Below are 8676 nucleotides of genomic sequence, written 5' to 3'. Positions count from 1 at the left end.
AAGTTGGTTGAAGGTCTAGTTATGAGAACAAATTATTAGAGAAATGACACACCCACCCCATCCACTAAAATGATATGTAGAGAATCAATTGTAGTAAACTCTGCAATTTAAACAAGACTACAATGTCTCACCTACAACATGGAATATGGATAATTGCAAACCATTAATTGTGGAGAGCTTTGCAATGTCTCACCTACAACATGGAATACAAATAATTTCAAACCATTGATTGCCGAGAGCTCTCCAATCTCATAATTATTTAATGAGCGTACATAACGAACAATACAAAAACCATTTTTTTTTAAATGACTGATTATTCCTGACAAGTAGAAATAAAGCCCATACTCAGGAGATTTAAGACAAAATCATGTAAGAATGAAACCATGAAAAGGGATTTTAAATTTCAGAAATATAAAAATAAATTCATTTTTTATAAATAAATATTAAATTTTGATAGAACTTAGGATAAAGATGATTGAACTGAGGAAACTAGTGTAACGTCAAATGATTTTTACTGTTGCATGAAACCTATATCCCCTGGCAAGAGGGAGGGACTAAAAATGTCACCATAAAAATATGTCTATAATTAAACATCATACACTGATATTTTACAAAGATCTTAATTGGCCTTATTTAATATTAAATTTACCTATAACCAAGTTCATTATGAATATTTGATTTGTTTGCTTGAAATATATCAAGAGTGCAAGAAAGCAAATAAATATGGTCACTCTATGTTAAACCATCACAATCATGTAGGGTAAGGAACATGCACCCTCATATCATTTTAACCGCAATGAGAAGGATCAAAAATAGGTTATTTCCCCCTATACCAATATTAATGGCTAGAAATCACATTACTATGTGGAGTGGCAAAATAGAAGCATCATAGCAAGTACATGTGGATAAGGTCCTAAGGATGGAGATATATCAATGGCTTCAATATCTTTATGAATTTGTTGTTTTTGTTGCATACTTATTTCTCCCTATTGTCTAGTAAAAGAACATGCTCCATTTTAGTTGTTGTCTTCCTAGGTTATTATAAAGGTATTGCTTAGATGTACATGTTAATGTTAATGCCTAGGGTAATGAGACCATTATGAAGTAGTAAAGCTTGGAAAAGTGGCCACCAGAAGTAGTCACACCTATCATAAGTACAAGAGAGCAAAAATGTGTGGATCTCCACCTTAAACCAGTATGACATAGTAGTGTGAAGAACCATGCAACTTCATGATATGACAATGATGGATCTTAACCCCAAGAGATGGATTAGAAATTGTTTGACCCTATGCAAGAATTAGCCACTAGAAGTCACATTATTGTGTGAAGTGGCAAGATGGAAGAATCATAGGAAGTGCAAATAAATACGGTGTTGAGAATGAAGAGAATGCCATGGTTTCAATCTTCTAATGTGTTTGTTTCTTTTGAGGCTCACTTTCAACTTCTATTTGTCTAGTTAGAGACCCTTTTTGGTTTTAGCTAGTCTATGTTCCTAGGTTATTGTGTGGTTTCAGGACAAGTTAGTGTGTGGACTTAAGGCCCAACGAAAGTTGATTGAAGAATGGAAAAAATATGTATGTAGGATGAGGTATGAGGCTTCATCTCAAGATAGGAGATAGGTTAGTGTGCAAATTAAGGCCCAACTAAAGTTGATTGAAGAAATGGCAAAAAATCAAACCCCCTCAATAGACCCTACACATACCAAAGTTGGCTACACTCTTTCCTAGCTTTGTGTGAGGCCAAATTTTTTATGTTCATTATATTGCTCGACCTTTGTAAGTTGTAGAATTATCACGTTGAAAAGACAAATGTGTCATGTTTTACTAAAAATGTTGAGATTGAAATACACACATAAGAAACCCACACCCTCCAGTGGCACAAAGTGCTTAGTACCCCTCGCAATTATAGACGAAAACTAGTCTGGTCATAACTTCGATTGAAACTTTTGTTTTGTTTCATCCATATCTACCATATAAGAAACACACACCCTCCAGTGGCACAAAGTGCTTGGTACCCCTCGCAATTATAAATGGAAACTAGTTAGTCATAACTTCGATTGAAAGTTTTGGTTTGTTTCATCCATATCTAAAAATACACATAAGAAACCCACACCCTCCTGTGACACAAAGTGCTTGGTAACCCTCCCAATTATTGGCAAAAACTAGTATTGTCATAATGCTTAGTACCCCTCCCAATTATAGATGGAAACTAATATGGTTATAACTTTGAGTGAAACTTTTGTTTTGTTTAATCCATATCTGCAAACTCTACTCAATTAGAAGCAAGTTTTGGTTATACTTGAATATTTCAATTACATTTCTTTACACATATTTTCTATAATATATTTACATGAACACACATGATATAAGAAGTAGCAAAAGAGTTCAATTAAAACAAAGTGGAACCATTAAATTATTTAGCAACAAACTAGTGAATTCCTTCATACATACCTCCTTCAACTTTGCCCATTACATCTGTTGACGAGGTTTGCCTTAATTTCCACACTCTTAGAACTCAAAACAAAAACCATGAACAAAGGTGGGGAAATAACAAAAAAAAAACAAAGTAAAACAAACATGAAAAACAAAATATCAAACTACAATTTAGCATGGCCATGCTCAAAAAATGTAAAAAAAATAACGGCCATAGCTGTAAAAAAACAAAGGAACAACAAGCAATAGCAAAAGATACAAATAGCAATAACAAAAAAAAAACAAACAAAAAGAGAAATAGTAGACACAGACTCTTCTCTGCAATCCCAAAAAGTGTCCATGGCCAATCAACAACGTCCTGCACATCAAAAAACAGAAGAGTATTAAATAGAGACCATAAAATATCCTTATAAAAAAGATTAAACACACGCCAAATATGTTCTAAAAAATATAAAACAAAGAATAATATGATGATTCCGCAATAGATTGCATGGACTTTGAACCAAAAGAGAACCCACCTCTATTACTACCTCTTCACTGCACTATAATATAGTGTTTCTCACATAGATATTTCAATAGTTTCATCAATTATCCTCCATGTTACTTTCCCTACATTGCATTGCACTCAATATTTAAATAAACAACAAATAAATTAAGATGCCTATTTTAAATGAACACAAATAACCCCAGAATTTCCATTGAAAAAATGCTCTTGTATATCTCTCAACTTACCACTAATGTTGACTTACTCTCAGTAGCTGAATTCTTTATTGTTTCAGATGTGCTTTTTTTTATCAGTTTGTAACAGACTTTGGAATTGCTGAACCTTGATTTACATGCCCAAGCACAGTATCACTTGCAGCCTTGTCATTACATGGATTTATATTTGGTGTTTACCTGCAATATCATCAAACTCAGGCTAAATAGTTCTAACAAATAAATGATGGATGTTTACTGCAATAATTGCTTTTGATATGGTCTTTTCACTCAACTAAACCTATAAAATATTCTTATATGAAGACTGTAACTTATTATCCACACCTTAAGGAGAGTTGATGTCATTTGAAGTGGATGTTGACTTGGTTTGTTCATATAAATCCAACATTTGATTGCTAACCTCTACACAGAAATTAACAATTGTAGTGGGTAGATTCCTACATGTCACAAATTGACAATTCACTTATAATAGTCAGTCCCCTACTTCCAAATATATCTTGCCTAATAACAATTGATGTGTATGAGCAATGAAAAACATTTAGATATGATGACATTATGAAAAATTTGAGCATTATTATAAACCTGAGCACTCTGCAAAAACACCATATTATATCAATGCAATAAGCTAAACCTCACATTGGTGAGGAGTCACATGAAATTCCTCCCACCAAGGCCTCTCTCTATCTAATGGCAATTTAACCTTAAAAAACTTAGCAAGAAAGATAGCTGCAACATCAATATGTTAAGGCTTGCACTCGATGCAAAGGGTTGTAATCCCTAACACATAAAGCCATTTTCTAATCTTGTTGAAAATCCAAATATGAATGCAATCCAAAAAGCATAAAATATTATAGAACAAGGATAGGAACTGGAACACTCACCCATTATTCACCAAATTCCATGCTACTTGTGCTAAAGAATTTTCTGCAACATCAAAAATACTGATTTGCGGAAACAATATTTGTATGGATGTTGCATGATAAAAAAAAAGGCCAGTGAGGAAAGAACAAAATGCTTTGACATGAGTACCACCTATCCCTACTTATCCCTGTTAGTCATAGCGCTCTTGAAAACCAAAGCAGTTGCATAAATACAAATGAAGAATGATACACAAACATTGAATCCATAAAATACATCCAAAATGTTAGCTCCTTAAAGTTCATTAGCAATAAAAGACATAAAACATGTTGTAACATCAAGTTCTGCACCATTCCAAACCATACCGTTTTTCCAATATGTTCAACAACATTAGGGTTCCTCTTTTGCAGAACGTCCTAAGCCAAAATTATAACATCTCGAGGAAGCACAAAAGTTTCTTCTACCTTACATGCAGTCACAATAATCTACATAAGAAAGTACATAAAACTAATCAACAAAAGGTTGTATTTATAGCATTTAGAATAATCACAATATGCATCCCCAAAAATATACTAAATTGAACAAATAAAAACGAGACTGAAAAATATATATCTTCTTGCATGCTTTCTAATGTTTTATAAGTTCAGTCTACTCCCATCTCCATCCACTCCATCCCCTCCTAAAAATGTTGATATCAATGTGGTGAAAATAACTTGTGAATTGAAAATAAATAAGAGTTTAGAAAATTAAACATGTGTCAATTTTTCCTATTTGCTTCAAATTGGGATGACAAACCTGACTATTTAAAAATAATTAAATAAACCTTGAAAAGAAGTCCAACCTTCCAAAACGTGTCTTGCCTTAAGGTCAAGGAATTTGATAGAATGCCTAATATTAATGTATTCACAAGAAAGAAAATTGCTTTCCCATCAAAAATATAGTTCTGCCATGTCCCAATTAAAAAATCATGCAGCAAAACATAGTTTACAAAGTTGCAAAAAGCCCAAAAATTTTGAAAAACAAATTGTGACACAAGAACAAGAAAAAAGAACTAAACAATTTGTCCTACTTGAAAATTTGGATAAGTGAATATATTTTGGAAAAACTGACGTCTAGATGCATGCAATACAATAAATATTTCTAGGTAGAAAAGGGTGTTGGTTGAAATCTTAAATCAAATATTTAGATATCCACGATATTGTTGAAACTTGAGACACTTCTTTTATGCACTGAAATTCAGGGGTACATTGGATTCTTGGGCATAACAATTGATGTCCTACAATGTTATCCAGCTCATATGAAAGATGTTGCTTTGATTGCTATTGCAGATATATTCATCCCTTGATGTTATTAGAACACTTATTTTAACCACCCACAAAATTCTTAGATTCAAAGGTAAATGTGCTATGGGAAATTTTAAACAGTTTGTCCTACTTGAAAAATTGGATAAGTGAGAATATAATTTGGAAAAACTAACATCTAGATGTATGGAATACAAGAAATGTTTCTAGGTAGAAAGGGGTGTTAGTTCATATGTTTAAATTAGATATTTAGACATCCATGATATTGTTCAAACTTGAGACACTTTCTATATGCACTGAAATTCAAGGGTACATTGGCTTCCTAGGCATGAAGTCATCCATCAATTAGAAAGAAGTAAGGCTCACCTACTCCTAGAGACCAGTTCTCCCTCAAAATAAAACATGACTCACCATATTAAAAAAAGTATTCAACATATTGTTTACTTCGTTACAATCGTCGGTAAGTATAATATTCATTGACTCAATCCTAAAACAATTGACTGATATTCTCTTATAAAAATAGTGGCATTTTCAAGGATGATGAATTGTTGAGATTGAAGGAACTTGAAAGAAGGAAAGGAAGGTTAAACTGTTAAGGAAAAAGGATATGGATTGAAGGATGAAGATAAAAGCCACCTAGCTTGATTTGGGGTAAAAGAACGCCATGTATTTCTATCTCTTTGATAGAAAAAAAATCAATTCTATTTGGAGGATGAAAAATGCAAATGGCCTTGACATAAAGGGGTTCCATGACTTGGTTGAGCTAGTTAGAGACTTTGGAAATCAATATTCAAGAACCAATTAGGGCTAATATAGAAAAGGTCATCCAAGTGGTGACACAATTTCCTAGATTAGAGCCAACTAGGAATATATAACAAAGGTCATCCAAGTGGTGACACAATTTCCTAGATTAGTGTCAGAAGAGAACAATAAAGATATGTTTGAAGAAGCTTCTAGCTCTAAACTTTATGTCGTTCTTTCTTCAATGAAACCATTCCATACTACCATTCCCTCAAATTCCATACTCACCAATGGCCAAACCAACAATCATGGAGGTATCAACAATGCTAGCCAATTAAGCAAAAAAAAGCTTTTTTCCACCTCTCAATAGCCTAGAAACCAACATCCTCTGAGGTAACCAAAGTTGCCTACCCAACCTACACCTAATCCCAAAAGAAAACAAGCCCAACCAGTCTACAAAAACATAACAATAGACCTTTCAACTTACTCTCTCGTGACCTTAAATTGTGAAGGGGCACAATTTTGATCAAGAAAATGATAGAAAACCCAAATCCAAAAATCACCTTCTAACAAAAGAATGAAGAGCATCCAAGACTTTCTCTTCCTACTCAATTTGATGCAAGTCCAAATATTTCTCCACTTGAAGAACAATATGAAAAATTGGCTTTCCAGAAAGACTAGATTAGCCGAAACTTAAGCCTCAACCTGAGTTTGATATCTTAGGGGAATGAAAAAAAACCTTCGTGTCGATATCTTTTTGTTTCAGCTATCAACAATGTGCCCATTTGTATTAAGGCCATGAGTGACTTCCAAGAAGAAAGAAGTAGGATCCTAAAATTATCTCAACTAGTAGGTCAGCTTCCTGACCATATGTTGGGAAATATTGGTACTCCTAAGTACTTTGATCTAGGTAGACATGTTGTAGATGTTTGCATAGGGAAGACACTCATCCCAAAGTAAATTTATATTTATTTTGGAGGAGCCATCAATGTCTTGACTAAAGACATCATGGAGAAGTTAAACCTTCAAAAGATGTAAAGGAAAATCCCCATTGTTCTTCAAATGGTTGGCGGATTCACTATTAAGTGGGAAGGGATCCTAGAAGATGTAGTTATGTTTATTGATTCTTGAGAACACCCAACATTATGGATAGTGTTGTAGAAGATGTAGTTATGTCTATTGATTCTTGAGACACAAATCCCCATTGTTCTTCAAAAGGCTAGTAGTCCACTATTAAGTGGGAAGGGATCCTAAAAAATGTAGCTATGTCTATTGATTCTTGAGAATACCCAACATATTGAATAGTGATGTAGAAGATGTAGTTATGTCTATCAATTCCTGAGAATACCCTAACATATCAGGTAGTGCTACATACTAAAAGTGGGCTTAGTGGTTATCCTACCATATTGGAAAGGCCTTGGTTGGCTATTGGCCCATACTGGTTGAAAATCATGAGATATTACAATCTACCATGCAGCTCAATTCAAAATATTACCTTGTATCCTCTTGCCCAACCTTTCCTTTATTATGAGGAACCATTGTGAATTCACCAAGACAATATAGAGAGTTTTCCCTGAGATTCTTTTCATCCAATTCTCACTATAGACAGGGCCTTAAATTTGAAGGAACCAGCTGACGACACAATGTTTTCAAACTTAATGCAAAATATGTATCCTTTTGATGTCCAAATCGGAGAACATAGTGAACAGATTAATGAGGAAGCACTAAATACAAAAGATTCGGTGATAACTATAGTGCCATATTTTGAGATAGGAAGCTCTATAACACTTCCATCTTCCTTAATTACCTAGATGACTACTTTATTACAAAGACCCTAAAACCATCTATCGTTGTTGTAGAAATAAACCTCGTAGAACTCTTGACATAAATAAGAAACTACAACCCAAACAAAAGCCAGAGATAATTCATTTGTTGCAGACACACAATTATGTTTTCACTTGGAATTATTAAGACATGCAATGTGTTGACCCCACTGTCTGTAAGCACTATATCTACATGAAAGAGAGTTATCTTCCTATTGACCAAACCCAAAGAAAAATGAACCCAACACTCAAGGGCATAGTTAAAGAAAAGATTCAAAAATTGCTGAGTGTTGGCTATGTTTACCTTATATCCAACATTGAGTGGGTTTCTCCATTGGTTATCATACCAAAGAAGGGAGGAAAATGGAAAGTTTGTGTGGACTACCAAGAAATCAATAAATGCAATCATAGGGAAATGGCCCCACCACATATCAGAGGCCAAATTTTTGTTAATTAAGGCCTTTTCTAGGTCTAGATCTAAGGATTGTCAAGGATGAGTTTTGAAGTTTTTTCTGAGCCGAACTAAACTATGATTTGTTGAGCTATTAAAGGGCCGAATTCTAAGTCAAAAAAGGTCTATTGCACCGAGTTTCATTGTTGTAAAAAGGCTAAGATCTATTCCAAGGGCCGAGGTCTGGAGTTGTCTCAAGGCTAAGTTTAGGGTTGTCCTGGTTAATATTCTAAGTTTAATCTAGGGCTAATACAAGGTACTAATTTGCAAATTTGTAGTAACACGAGATATGTCCAGAATGTTAAGTTTTTGATCTCTGAAGTTTGAAGGTACCTTGCTCACTATCAATGTAT

Source organism: Pinus tabuliformis, chromosome 3_2, assembly GCF_031772625.1.
Source record: "Pinus tabuliformis cultivar Carrire ecotype Pingquan chromosome 3_2, CPIR1, whole genome shotgun sequence".
Lineage (NCBI taxonomy): Eukaryota > Viridiplantae > Streptophyta > Pinopsida > Pinales > Pinaceae > Pinus > Pinus tabuliformis.
Note: the sequence above shows the minus strand (reverse complement) of the source record.